At 39.1% G+C, this 14,371-nt stretch overlaps 1 protein-coding gene across 1 annotated transcript in view; it reads left to right on the top strand.

The window, feature by feature from the left end:
* Positions 1-25: 25 nt before the first annotated feature.
* The window catches only part of LOC137274674 (arf-GAP with Rho-GAP domain, ANK repeat and PH domain-containing protein 1-like), a 115,378-nt gene continuing 101,032 nt past the window's right edge, over positions 26-14,371 (top strand). Inside the window, exon 1 of the mRNA XM_067808005.1 lies at positions 26-141. The gene's annotated coding sequence lies outside the window, so the exon portion shown is untranslated. The remainder of the gene's footprint in view (positions 142-14,371) is intronic.

A 14,371-nucleotide genomic window follows, 5' to 3' on the forward strand; every position in this document is an offset into this window, starting at 1 on the left:
AGTCCGTGCCTCAACAGGTGCGCAGAAACCCGGAAGCTGGACAACTTATCCAGGATGTCCTGCAATGTATTAACCACTGCTGTATAATTATAAGTTTTCATTGGACAGCATTTTATATCCGGACAGTGGCTTAAACAACAGGTAAGGCAAAGATGCACTTGACTGTCGTATTATTTAAACTTAACATTGCTCATTTATCGAGAGTGATCGCAGTGTGGTCGTCGTCGACTGGCCTCGTTAACTTGTTGATGACAAACTGTATGTTGACAGTGAGCGAATGAATGTGATAATCAAGTTGACACGCGAAGATCAAACTGCCAACTTAGTGAGCATTGTTATCGGTGCTAAATATACTATACATATAAATTAAAGTGTTTATAATAACAAAACTAAGTTGTTTTGTAGTGAGCTTAAGGAAAGCGACGTTGTTGGAGTAGAAATGGTGATGTTGATTTAGATCGATAATTATGCTCCGTTGAAAGATGCATGCACTGTGTTTCTGAAAAAGTAGACAAACATTGGACAGATAAACTTGCAGTTTGGCGTGAATGCCTCTGTATCCTCAGTTAAGTGTTGCTGGTGAAGCAGCAAATATGGTCAATAGACTATTTAAATGAGGGTGATTCATACCATATATAGCGTGAGGCTGACAGCAGTTCAGCTGATCGTTATGGGTCATTCTGTTGTTGAGAGGAAGTTCTATGCTGACTGTGAAAAACAACATTATAAGGTTGATTTGAAATTTACATTTTTTTCTGTAAAGCGTAAGATAATGTTTATTTGTAATGGCTATTGAATTTTTGTTTTTGTTCTTAACTTTTCATGCTTGATACCACTGTAACAGTAAAGTGTCAACCCTTTTAGTCAGTATTTTGAATGTGTTTCGTGTATGCTGCTGATTGTGTTATCCTGACTCATTATTACCAGCAGATTATAAAGCAGTGCACCAAGAAATGTAAAGAGAATGTGTTTACTTTCTTTTAAAGAAAAGGAAATGATTGTTTGCATAATTATTTGTTACTCTGTTTTATTAAAGACAGTTGCACCTTTAGACAGAAACTGTTTGTGACATTAACATACAATTGATACAAAATTACAGTAATTGTTGATAAAGGGTTTAAGGTATTACGGACTAGTCCCTTTCAGGGTGGGCATTACTACTTTGTTATGTGGAAGTATTAATCTTTAGTGTGTTATTGAGACACATATTTAGCACATGATATACAAGTAAATCTCTGTTATTGTAAAGTTAAGTTTGGTTTACTTTTTGTCCATGGTCCTGAGGTGGTAATGATACATTCACATGATGCTTGAAGTCAGAGATGTCAGAGTTGAATAGGCTTTTGGATTACTCGGCTGGCCATAAATATTAACAGTTCATAATCTTCATGTCAGTTTGCTAAACCATTACCATAATCATAGCAGGATTCCTGGAAAGTTGACTCACTCAAACAGGGAGAGAAACCTTTCAAAATTTCCCACTAGACCACGGGATCAGTAAGTGGACAATGATTCGTGGTCCTGTCTGTCCTTCACTGGTCCAAAATAACATTCATAGATTTACTTAATTATTTATACAATATTCAATGGCCACCAGGACCACTGCAAACCTATCAGTTTGTGGTCCTTATGAATTTCACTGGCCACCAGGACCACATGCAAACCCGTCAGTTAGTGGTCCTTATGAATTTTTCTGTCCAGGGACCACAGGACCAGGGTACATTTCACACACTGCTCAAGTATTTTCATCAGACTTTTTTTTCAAAATAGACAGCACAGTTTGTAGTTTTATTGAGTTCAAAGTTCCTCTTCCTGCACCTTTCACACAACAGCTGTACTTGTGACAATAATTTTGATTGGTTGTATTTGTGGTTGAGTGAGGGCATAGAGGGTTTGTCTGTCACATCAAAGCTCTGAATCATTGCCAGCCTACAATGTATGATATTTTCCTTGTAATCTGTTAACATATTTCAGATATGATATACGTCTACTGCTCTACATTTCCATGCATTCTTTGCCCCTTATCTTTCATCCTCCAAAGGTGTGCCTGATTGTTATCTTTTTGATTTCTATAGATGTTTTTACACAAAAAATGTAGTGAGATAACTGTGATTGTCATGAAAGGTAAGTTGGTGTTTATATTTAATGTTATCATGCTTACTGTCAATATATGTCCTGCAGTACAATTGTGACTATTGATTGTACAGTTATTTTGCACTTGTACAGCTGAGGTAAACTCTACCATCACTTGCCCAGTATCATGACACAAGGTAGTCTGTCTCACAGTCCCTAAACCACATTATTTTCCCTACTGTGTAGCCCTTCCTGCCATGCGGAAGCCCTAAATGAAGCAAGTCTAGATTTCCCCATCTTCAGGTTCAGAATCTCAGATCGCCCTTTAACTCCTTTTTAATTTATATGGGTTGTTTGTTGCTATCAACATTATATATATTCAGTGACTAAGCGTTAGTCTAGATACAAGGCTGCCAGTGAAAATGTCATGGTCTGTGTGTTTATCTACTTACTCCCAGGACTTAGCCTTGTCTTAAGCTCTTTATGGTAGCTGCATGAATGTTTCAAGGCTTGGTCATCGACTGGTAGACAGCTCACAGTCTGCAGCATCTGTCAGTGAAACGTCTGTCAGTAAAACATCTGTCAGTGAAACAGTCCACCTTCATGAATGCTGGGTTTTGTGTTATTAATTGTACCATATTGTATATGAGACATGGGATTAAATGACTTCTGTTAAAAAAAATAGGAACCTTCAAAATTAGCCTTCTTTAATCAGATAATTGTTTTTCCTGGTTTGATGGTCAAAGGTTGAGGTTGGAACTTGCTGCAGGTCATGTCATGGTCAATGTCTGGATGTTAGGTCTGTCAGACTTAAGACATGTGGTAATTCTGATAACTCCCTGATTTGGTGAGAAGTCATTCCATAATTTTGAAAAGTAAAATAATGATTGGTATTCTGTAGTCTATATACAAATCCATTTATTGATGTTATTAATAATTTAATTAGTAATTAACAGTCCACTGAACATGCCATAGATGTGTAGACATATACATTTTGGGGATGTAGGGGTAACCTTGTTATAAAAGCATCTGCTTGCCATGCTCAAGACTGTGGTTTGAGTTCCCACATGGGTACACTGCTTGTCATGCTCAAGACTGTAGTTTAAGTTCCCATATGGGTACACTGCTTGTCATGCTCAAGACTGTGGTTTGAGTTCCCACATGGGTACACTGCTTGCCATGCTCAAGACTGTGGTTTGAGTTCCCACATTGGTACACTGTTTGTCATGCTCAAGACTGTGGTTTGAGTTCCCATATGGGTACACTGCTTGTCATGCTCAAGACTGTGGTTTGAGTTCCCACATTGGTACACTGCTTGTCATGCTCAAGACTGTGGTTTGAGTTCTCACATGGGTACACTGCTTGCCATGCTCAAGACTGTGGTTTGAGTTCCCACATGGGTACAGTGCTTGCCATGCTCAAGACTGTTTTTTTTGAGTTCCCATATGGGTACACTGCTTGCCATGCTCAAGACTGTGGTTTGAGTTCCCACATGGGTACACTGCTTGTCATGCTCATGACTGTGGTTTGAGTTCTCACATAGGTACAATGTATGAAGTCGACACCTGGTGTCCCCCACCATGATAATGCTGAAATGTTGCTGAAACCACTCTTGCCTACAGTTTGAATGTTTCAATGTTGATTCATACTGGTTGGATATGGCAGATAACAGGCATGAGAGGGGTTTAGGAGCGGCCTATTGAAATATTTACAACCATTCTGATATGTTTTCATTGAGGCCTCTTGTACGCACAGATGTACACATAGCATGCACACAACCAAATCAGTATAACTTCCCAAAGAACACACCTAATACACTTGTGAACCTCTGTACGTTAATCCTGGTACTTGATTGTATTTATTTCTTGTCTCTAAAGTAATTGTCAAATTTCACTTAAAAAATTCAATACTCATGGGCTCCTCGAATTATCTTCCTAATAGGTTTTAATTCTTGACCAGCGACACACCTGAACAACTTTGTATTGCAGGTGAGTGACCAAGGTAGAAGCGATACACATGATACATGGTGAGGAAGTATAGTTCTGATGATACCCTGAATAACCTTCCAGTTCAGTGTCACACTGTCAGTTGGCAGATAATCAATAAATACTCAGGGATAAACCTTGGAAGTATATCAGTTCTTGATAGGAGGTCCAAGTGCCTCACCAGATAAATTTTAGGTCGGCCCCTTTTAGGTTTGGGTGTTTGAATTTTCAGCTGAATTTGTTTACTTATTTTGTATATTAGTAAACTGTTTTGATAAGCTCATGATTTTTTCTGAGACATGATCATTTATGATCATCAACAAAAACCAATTCCAATAGTTACCAAATGAAAGGTCTTCAGAAACACTTGCTTTCATTGGCTGACGTTATTTAACAACCACTCAGGGATATTATTCCAAGTGGATTATAACTGATTCACTTAATAGTATTTTGCGTGATAACAATATTTATTGCATTATATTGCATTATATTGCATTATAACCCAAATTTCTGTGAGCAGCAGTTCATACTTTGATGCGGAAATGCTGCGAAAACACATCTTAGGTTTATTCCTGAAGGCATTCTACTGACAGTTTCTTAGCAATGTTGATTAAATTTGGTTGATCATCGTGACCATTAGTTGAGGGTTAGATATTAGAACCTTCACAACGATGACTTCATTGAACTCAGCTGACTCACACCTCAGGTGGATGGTTATTTACATGGAAGTTGATTCAATTCCTTGTGTTTCTTGAAATGACCCTGTGAACCCACCCTTCCTTCAGAGCAGATTAACAAGCAGTACAGTGTCTTGTGTAACCCTGTCTACTTACTCAGGTACACCTTTAGGGCACTTTTCACCTTCATCACATCACTGGTGCTTTTACTGATGCTTGTGTTTTGTGATATTTTTTATCAATTTTAATCAAGCGCAAACAACTTTGACAACAAAATCAGCAGGATATGTTCAGTTTGGCAACATCTAGGCATTGGCTAGATACTGTCCACATGCTATTGAAGAACAGTCTCCCCTATATGATCAATATCCAATAGAGGTGTGTGAATATACTTCCTGCTTGAGCTTATCAATCTGTATAGTGTTCAGTGTGATAGTAAAAGCTATATGTTTACATGTGTACAAGCTGTGGTTGGTGTGTACATACTATGACTGTACAGCAGGTAGTGGACCCAGTGTCTCTCCTTGTTTATGACTTGACAACATGGGCACGTTGAACACATTTATCAGACATCCACACCCATTGTTTTTCACCTTATCTCACACATAATTGTCACTTTCTGATTGCCTGACTGCTCCTCTATTATTTTCTGTTTCTATGTAACCCTCTAGCAATGTCAAACACATTTGGCACTTTGTGGTAGTAATTCTTTATCTCGAAAAACATTGAATCATGTATGTATGGAAATAACTGATGTTTTGCAAATGCATATTGATGGAAGGGAGATAATGCTACATCTGTTTTTGTGTCTGCAGAATCTAGTGATGGCTACCAAAATATTTGTACCTGTGCTTCAAACAGTTCAGAATTAACATTGAGGCATTCAGTAAGATAAATACCTTCTTCACTTGTCTGTCAGGGCCGCCTTGCTGGTGACAAGTGAACAACTCATGTTATCTCATCTCACACATAAATGTCCTTTTCTGATTGGCTGAGTGATTTCTGTTGTTTTCAGTATAGCTCTCTTACAAGCGAGGAACATTGCATTGTACACTGCTACCAATGGCAACTCATTCGGTACTTCGTGGTAGTACTTCTTTATCTCAAATGCCTATTGAATTATGCATGATGCAAATAAATTCCTGATGTTTTGCGAAAGCATATCAATGGAAGGGAGGTAACTCTACCTAGTATCTATTTTTCTTGTGATGTCTGCAAAATCTCGTGATGGCTATGAAAAGATCTGCCTTGCATTCCCAGTGATGCAGCCAGACTGTAATTGCTTGACTCCTGCAGATTGTATATACTTTGGCCCTTTATTCATAAACGTGCGCACTAAAACTGGTGAAAATTTATCATCTAATCATCGAATGCTAAAATGCCTTTTTGCACGTCAGGTGCGGAATTACCTTTGCTACACGGTTATTGTAATTCATGACAGTGTCAGTAATTCAGGAAAACAATGTCAGCTTACCTAAAAGTCCGTAATACACACAAAACATTCGTAACTACTCGTCCCTTTCCGTAGCCAGAAATAAGCCACTATAAACAAGGTTTCTTAAGCTCTGCACATTGCTAGTGTGGATATTTTGCATTGTGGAACAGTAATGTTGTTGATGTAAGGAGCTTGTATCACGGGGAGGAGCTTCGAGCATGATGTGTTGTATGGAGCTTAACATCGAACTTTCATGGTTTGTTGAACGTCAAAAGGTTTTTCTGAAGATGTTTTTGAAAATCTTGACTAAGCAGATGAAACGGAAACAGGGGCTACAAGGTCTAGTCAGTGAGCACAACAAGTTTCAGTCGTTATCTGCATACCTTTGGCTTTCATGCTTTTCAAACAGAAGTAGAGATTTGACTTTCGTCCCTTTGTATAAAAACCCTAAACAATTTAATAAACTATGTGAGTAGAAAAATTTACTTGTATTTTTAGCTGTAAGTGTGTAAGAGTGACCATGAAGACACATGTTTTTCTGAATTTCTCTTATTGGCCAACGTTTTCACAAGTTCAGAGCCAACTGGCTCCTTCCAAGGAAATCCTTTCTGCAGCACTGCATTCCAATAAATAAATTTTGACAAAATGTTCAAATGTAGTCCCTGTGAATATTGAGAAGGGGGATTACACCAGGGGGAATTTACTGGACAATACTTGCAGGAAAAAACAGTCTGGTGCAATATTCGAAACGTTGATTCACATGTGACAAGTAAGTATCACTATGAATGTGCTACTCCTAACCATCTGCTTGTTCAACATGCCACTGGACATGAAAGCTTTATTAGCCTTGGGCCATTCCCAGATACTAATTGCTGGATTATTGAATTGACTTGTTACATGAACTGTTCTAAACCTGAATCCCAAGGCCAGGGAGAGTGTCCTAGGTTCACCATTCAGTCAACTCAGCTGTGACCTCTCTCTGTGAGGATATCATAGTAAATCCTGTTTGGTGAGTGGCTGTTGCAGCATCTGTCAACTCAGTTGAAGGTGATATTATGATATCACGGTGACCTCGGAGTATATCATGGTAGGTGCAACACAGTATAAATTAGGATAGCTGTTGCAGTATCTGTTATCTGAGCTATTAACATGTTGAAACGGAGCTTCACTGCATGCCCAGGTAACATCCTTGATGTCCAGGTAAACTTGTTGAATGTTATTTACAACTTTAAACTTACTCTCCAGGAAGTTGCACAGGTAACTACTACAGTGTACAGACCAGGGCCCACTTGCACAAAACGATCTTAGAGCTATAATCATTGTAAATCCTTAAGATTGCGATCTTCGGCTACAATCACCATCCACTTGCACAAAGCGATTGTACGCAAAGATCATTGTAAGTTACAATCAAAACTTACAATTGGTCGGAACCAATTGTAAGGAGTTAAGATCATTGTACTTTGTAGTCAGTAAGTGCAAGTTTGTGTCAGTTTCAAGCAAATAATTCGCATTATGTTTGGGGATTGCTTTTATATTGCATAAAACTGTATGTTCCGCCTCGACACTTCAACGACACAGAGAATGCAACATCGATTTAATGTCTAAAATATCGTTATTTGAGGTAGTGGACAGCATCATTATCGAGTTGATATCATAGAGTACAATTCTCACCCGATTCAGTGTTGGAAAAAGTATGAACACCATACCTTTTTGATAAACAAGGAAAGGATAGTAACGAAAGGTGTCTTTATGCGATTAGCAGTGCCCATGATCTTTTCAATAACTCAAGGGCAGTTAATCTTTTTTTACACAAGATGGGAGTAGTTTCCTTTGCAGATTATGCCGTTGCCGTAAAATCTGCCATGCCCAAATACAGTGCATGTTCTGTTGTCACAGAACAAATATCCACATATTTCTTTTCGGTTAATGATTTTGTCTTAGTTTATCATTGAAATAATCTACAGTAGGATAACGTACAAAATTCTGTTTTTTTCTACTTGTAAAAATTGAATCTGACGAGAGACAAGAGTTTTAATTTATGCATTTTAAATATGATACAAGTATTCTTCAAATGGGAAAAATACACTAGCTGTGGTATGTGAAATTTGCCTAAAATGTTTTTTTAACAAAGCAAAAAAATAATTGTCAACAAAATAGCATAAAGTAATTAATATACTGTGGATGAGTATTTAACAACACATACAACACACACGAAGTACTAATGTTTTCATATTTCCCTGTCATGAATTTTCCACAACACTCCCACAGTCATGTCACACTTTCATATCTTTACAAATCCAATGCTTGTTGGATATATTTGGGATTTTACTCCAAATAACACCGACCAGTTGCCAAACTATGTTCAACTGACAAATCATAGTGCATTTAGGTGTTATATCATAAGGAAATTTTATTAATGTGTTATCTTTCAAATTTCATGATTATTAGGTCAATAACTCAAGACCCAATTTGTCTATGTATTTGTTTGTATTTCAGTATTTGCATAAAACGTGATATTTCTGTGGTTGCAGTATCACATGTTTAGTTCATAAAAAAATTAAAATGTAGAAAGATTAGAGTATAACCCCTGAGGTATGAGTGATAATACATTTTACCTTTCCCGTTATCGCTTCCTTCTTCAACGTTATCATTTCCTTCAAAGATTTGTGGGTTGGGTTTGTTGGGGGAGGGGGGAGGTTGTTTGTTTTTTTGTTTTGCTGTCATGAAAAATCAGCAAAGTGTGATGAAGGAAGGAATGTAATTTGCATGCAGTTACCAGTTTCACGTGTTTTCGCTGCATGCTATGCGCACTTGAAGACAACTGTAGACAGGAGTCGAGTTTAAGAAATTTCTACGTCCAACGTTGAAGAGTTCGATCTTAGTTAAGATTGCTAACTTAAATCCATGCTGTCTTAAGATCGTCTTTGTGCAAGTGGATTAGGGCAATTGTATGGTGATTGTAAAGTTGATTGTAGGGACCTAGTTGATTGTAACTAAGATTGCTCTGTGCAAGCGGGCTCAGAGCTACATGCCAAAGGGTCACTGACATTTAGTCCAGACGCAAAAGTTACCACATTTATAATATACGCCAACAACAAAATCCAAAATGAGCCCACAAAAGTCCTTAACTTTTTATAAATCCTATTCTTACTTGATTACTCTGTACTTGATTAGACCCCTTATTGGATATATTCTTTTTGGTCTGTGAAGCAGCCGATGTCATCATATCAGGTTCACACACTGGTGAGTGTGTAACTGGAGTGAGGAACTTGTTGATTGAGTTCAAGGGTCGGGGAGCTGGTGTTTGTGCTAGTACATCCATCCCAGTGCTGGTGCTGTGTATGAGGGATGGGCACTGGTTTTACTATTTCAGTGTTTCAAATGTAGTCGGAATATCACTTTCAGTGGGGCATTGGTCTGATGTTAAAGATTGCTCTGATGAGATGCAATATTACCTTTTTATATAAACAGAAATATTGTAGTCCTGCCATAAGTTTCAAAGGTACAAGCTTCATGAAGGGTGACTGAATAGTTCTTAGCCTTATCTTGAAGGACTGTATAAGTGCCACTCAAATGGGTTCATACATCGTACCCATGTGGAAGATATATCCCGGTCTTCAGTCTGATGATGGGACACGGTCTTCGGTCTGATGATGGGACACGGTCTTCGGTCTGATGATGGGACACTTTAACCATTAGGCTAACCCATCGCACCTCTAGCGAGAGATGCCATCTGTATTGGGTTTCATTTTCAGGTGTGTGGTAATCCAGTGTCAAATTATGTATTCTACTAGGGGACTGGGAAGGCGTTCCTGATCTTTGACTATGTTTCAAAGTCTGTCTTTGAACTCTGCAGTACAGTGGCAAAGGAATGTGTACTGTTGGCTGAAGTTAAATCCATGTCTGCATAGATGGTGGATGTATTTATACATCTTGGTTGAAAGGGCTTAACGATAGTGTATAACTGTGCAGTATCCTAATTATTTAACACAGAATACTCGGTTATTTTGATGGCTGCAGAAATATTTGCTATATACTGGTTTGGTTAGCTGACTTTGTGATATACCTGTATTCTGTTGAAGAAAGTTGATATCGTGATATGTGTGCATTCTGTTTTAAGGAAAGTTTATATCATGATAATACTAAATTATTATAATAAACAAACCTGATCTTGTTCTTTTTGATAAAGCCAATGAAATTATTTATATCACTGAATTTTCTGTCCCTTTTGACAGCAATGTAATTGGCAAGATTCAGGAAAGGCATGATAAATATGTGGAGCTCGCCTTTGAAATGTCTCGCTTGCATCCCAAGTACACTATCGTCAGGCGGAAGGCTGCAGTGTTGGGGAGCCTCCATATTCTCCGGAAAGTTCTTGGTGGCTTCGACTAGGCAGTGTTTCCTGGGAGAAGTCCCATTCGCTGTCTGCGCTGCGTGTAGAGGGGGCGAGGACCCTGAGCTGATGATGAACTTTATCAGTCTGACTGTGCCAGGATCACCCGAACCCTCTCTGCTGCATTTCTATCTTAATCTGTAAAACATAATAATAATAATGAAAAAATGGGAAAAGAAAACCAAATTTATCAAACAAAATAAAGTTTTTAGAAATAATGAAAAGCAATTCTATAGGCAACTTAAAACAAGTGGTGATGGTGAGCATGATAAACGGCTTCCCATGGCTGCCAATGAAAGGTTCTGGAAACAGTTGTGGTCTGTACCCGGCAACTGTAACCTGGAGGCACCATGGGTCGATGATTATGACCATGCAATGCATGAGAGAGTAACTAGTTCGTTTGTGTGTTACATCTCACCAGATTGCCTGAAAAGTGTCATTTAAAAGTTCAAATCTAATACAGCTCCAGGGCCTGATGGCATTCGAAACCGGTATTGGAAACTGTTTCCCTGTGTCCAAACACCATTACTTCACTGTTTAAATTCTCTTGTGGACACAGGTGATGTTCCTCCGTGGTTCTGCAAAGGTCGCACAATACTCCTTCCCAAAAAAGTAGACTTGACTGATCCCAAAAACTTCCACCCTATCACATGTCTAAGTACTCAATACAAATTATTCACAGGGTGTTTGACAAACCTCGTGTCATCTTACTGCTCTTCCAATGACATAATTTTCAGAGAGCAGAAGGGGGCGAGAAAGAGATGTTGGGGGTGCAAGGATCAACTTCTTGTACAGAAAATGATTTTGGAAGAGGCTAAAACATACCACCGCAACCTCTCCATGTGCTGGATAGACTACAAAAAGGCATATGACTCTGTCCCTCACGAATGGATTCTGAAGTCTCTTCAGTGTATTGACCTCCCTGAGCGACTACTTGATTTACTCAAGTCTACAATGAGTTGTTGGTCGACTCAATTTGAGATGTACCCACAAGGGCAGGTGCAGACTTCGGAATCTATTCCAATCAGAAGGGGAATATTTCAGGGGGACTCCTTCAGTCCTTTACTTTTTTGTCTGTCTCTAAATCCTTTGAGTTTTGTCCTCAACAGGGAGGAAGGGTACCATCCTAGACCTCCTCAGCACAGATCCGCAACACATCTTACTCATCTCCTCTACATGGATGACATTGAGCTCCTTGCCAAAGGAGAGACCAATTTGAAAGAACAGGTTCTCCATGTCGAGTCCTTCTCTAATGACATTGACATGACTTTTGGACTCAACAAATGTAATACTCTTCATTTGAAATGTTGCAAGGTAACTGATGATGGATCGGTCAAGTTACAAGGGGGAGGAGTTATTGAACATCTTGTGGAAGATCAGGACTACACTTATCTTGGAATGCAAGTTCGAGACAAGCTCCAGAATGCCCAGATTCAAGATAAACTTCGATCAGAGTATAAATCTCGTCAAAGTCAAAGCCACCAATACCTTTGCTGTGCCAGTCCTCTCCTATTCCTTTGGAGTAGTTGATTGGACAAAACAAGACATCCAGAATCTTGACCGCCTGATCAGAAGGATCATGTCTGATAACAGAGCACACCACCCTCGTTCCTCTCTTAATCGTTTATATATGCCAATCAGTTCTGGAGGATGGGGTTTGATTACTTGATTATTGTGTACTTTTGCACATATTTATTTATCATATGATCCTCTGGTGATGCATGTCAAGATTCACAATGAAAGCAAGGAATTCCTTAAACGCTAGTTTAAGCGTGCCAAGGTTGGTGGACACAATCTGAAATTTGAAGTTGATTTTGTTGATGGCGATGTACTGCTGAACAGTACAGTGATGGGAGTAAACCAGATGAAGTCCTTCACCAAGTCTGCCCAGAGTCGGTCTTTTGTGGAGAAGCTTTCTGTGTGTACATGCAGTGTGTGGAACAGAACAGCAATCCAACCGACTCCTTTGCCTGGATGAAGTCAACTGGTCTCAAATGTGAAACTGAGGGCTTCCTTTTTGCTGCTCAGGACCAGTCACTTCCCACACGCAATTGCCAGAATGTGATTCTTAACCAAAATGTGAATATGAAATGTAGACTATGCAATGAATTCACAGAGACTGTCCAATACCTTGTCAGTGGATGCCCTTCCTTGGCACAAACAGCATATCTTAAAAGACGTGATGGCATGGCTCGCTGCTTTTATTATCGTCTCTGCCATGCCTGTGGCTTTGACCCCGAGGTCCACCCAGAACATGTCCAGGGCGTCCTGGAAAATGATGCTTTTAAGCTTCTCTGGAATAGGCCAATATACAGCTTGAGACAAATTCCTGCCAACAAACTTGATCTTGTCCTTTTTGATATAACTAATAAAATTATTTATATCATAGAATTTTCTGTCCCTTTTGACAGCAATGTGATTGGCAAAATTCAGGAAAAGCATGATAAATATGCTGAGCTCGCCTTTGAAATGTCTCGCTTGCATCCCAAGTACACTATCGTCAGGCTCCCCATTGTTCTCGGTTCTCCTGATCTCTTGGCGCAGATCAGATGAGTGCCCGTGTTCTCCACCAGGAGCACAGCCCTTCTGACATTCTGGATAATGCGGAAGGCTGCAGTGTTGGGGAGCTTCCATAATCTCCGGAAAGTTCTTGGTGGCTTCGACTAGGCAGTGTTTTCTGGAAGAAGTCCCATTCGCTGTCTGGGCTACTACGTGTAGAGGGGACGAGGGCTCTGAGCTGATGATGAACTTTACCAGTCTGACTGTGCCATGATCACCCGAACCCACTCTACTGCATATCTATCTTAATCTTTAAAACATAATAATAAAGAGAAGTCTTATATTGTGCTAATTTCCATGCACCAAAGCATGCTCAAAGTGCTAGCACACTGAATATTATTACCCTGGATAACCCAAGCTGCCATCCAACTGGGTACCCATTTTTCTGCTGCGTGAACAGGAGCAATTTTGAACAAACTCACTTGCCTGAGGTGAATCCACATGTATTATACGTGTGCTTTGTTGTGCGGCAGGACTAAAGTCCCAGAAACTCTCAGGAGTCGAGCAGTCAAACACAATCACCCATCCAATGATTGTCTGAGCTCACGTTGCTGAACTTCAACTGATTCTTGACCTGAGCTCCATACCACCATGCATTGTGATACACTTGTATTCTGTTGTAAGGAAAGTTGATCTTGTGATGATATATTTGTATTCTGTTGTAATGCAAGTTGATATTGTGGTATACTTGTATCCCATGGTAATGCAAGTTGATGTGATATTTTTGTATTCCATTGTAAGGGAGGCTGATATCGTGACATACTTGTATTCTTTTGTTAGGCAAGTTGATATCATGATATGTTTGTATTCCATTGTAAGGCAAGTAGATATTGTGATATACTTGTATTCCATGATAAAGAAAGTTAATCTTGTGATAAGCTTGTATTCCATCGTAAGGCAAGTTGATAATGTGATATTCTTGTATTCCATCGTAAGGCAAGTTGATAATGTGATATACTTGTGTTCCATTGCAAGGCAAGTAGATATTGTGATATTCTTGTGTTCCATTGTAAGGGAAGCTGATATTGTGATATGCTTGTGTTCCATTGTGAGGCAAGTAGATATTGTGATGTACTTGTGTTCCATTGTAAGGCAAGTAGATATTGTGATATACTTGTGTTCCATTGTGAGGCAAGTAGATATTGTGATATGCTTGTATTCTGTTGTAAGGAAAGTTTATCGTGGTATGCTTGTACTCTGTTGTGTCTTATGTAAGGATAGTTGATACTGTACTGTGATATTTACATAA

The sequence above is a fragment of the Haliotis asinina genome, chromosome 2 (genome assembly GCF_037392515.1).
Source record: "Haliotis asinina isolate JCU_RB_2024 chromosome 2, JCU_Hal_asi_v2, whole genome shotgun sequence".
NCBI lineage: Eukaryota > Metazoa > Mollusca > Gastropoda > Lepetellida > Haliotidae > Haliotis > Haliotis asinina.